This window comes from Haliotis cracherodii, unplaced genomic scaffold (genome assembly GCF_022045235.1).
Source record: "Haliotis cracherodii isolate W230 unplaced genomic scaffold, xgHalCrac1.p SCAF_11, whole genome shotgun sequence".
Lineage (NCBI taxonomy): Eukaryota > Metazoa > Mollusca > Gastropoda > Lepetellida > Haliotidae > Haliotis > Haliotis cracherodii.
The window spans coordinates 36,279,887-36,280,814 of NW_027266266.1; the positions used below are offsets into that span (position 1 = coordinate 36,279,887).

Genomic DNA, 928 nt, shown 5'->3' on the forward strand with positions numbered 1-928 from the left:
AAGGAAAATATGCCTACTTTTGATGGAAGCAATCAGGAGTGTAACGCCTCAGATAGCTACGTTAGCTACACAATGGACATAAGGCATTCTAAAAGTAGGTGCCTCTCTATAACTATCGTCGTACCTGGATGGTTACAGACAATGTCTTCATTTCCCACTGAATTTGTGTTCAACTCAGACGCATGAAACTCAGCCAAAAGTTGCGCAACTGGTTGGTTGGCCACTGGAAAGCTTCCTGGCTCGGAAATACATCCTGCAAAAGCTAGGGCAACATGCCGTGACCCGGATTCGAACCGGGGTTTTTGCGGCCACAGCGCAAAGTCCTAACCACTAGACGATCACGATTACGCCTACGAGCGCGAGTGCGGTGCCGGGCAAACTGTCGTGCGCTGGTAAGTTGTAGCAAACGTGATGGATGTGTCTTATCCCGAACAAAAGTACTTCTGGTCTTGTGACCATATAATTAAAAGTGACGAATCTATTTTCATAATCATAAGAAAATTGTGCTAAATACATAGTTCGTTTTACGATAACAAAACATTAATAAAGAAATATGAATAACATATTCACCGTTGTTCAGTGTTGTGACCTCTCAGTCCGGCCTATTCACATTCTAACAGGACTTTGGCCGACTGAAATTAAAGAGGAACTAAATCATATCGCACGTTGTGTACATGGGATGCATTGGTCGTAAAGGCTGGTCTACAACCATCTATCACTGTGATCTGCATTAAATACTAACATAAGTATGTAACCTTTGACGTAATGGTGTGCTATCAACCTTGTCAATACGCCATCAGTATTAAAGAGTGAGTTGCCTTGAATAATATTCTAGTTATATCTCGGGGTAATGTGGGAGGAAAACCTGAAATGATGCAGGTCTTAGACATTTACCTCTTCGGTGAAACCCACATGAAACTAGCATGGA

At 42.3% G+C, this 928-nt stretch overlaps 1 non-coding gene across 1 annotated transcript; it reads right to left on the bottom strand.

The window, feature by feature from the left end:
• Positions 1-273: 273 nt before the first annotated feature.
• Positions 274-345, bottom strand: Trnah-gug (transfer RNA histidin (anticodon GUG)). The gene has a single exon. It is a non-coding gene; the product is annotated as a tRNA-His (tRNA).
• Between the last annotated feature and the right edge of the window lie 583 nt (positions 346-928).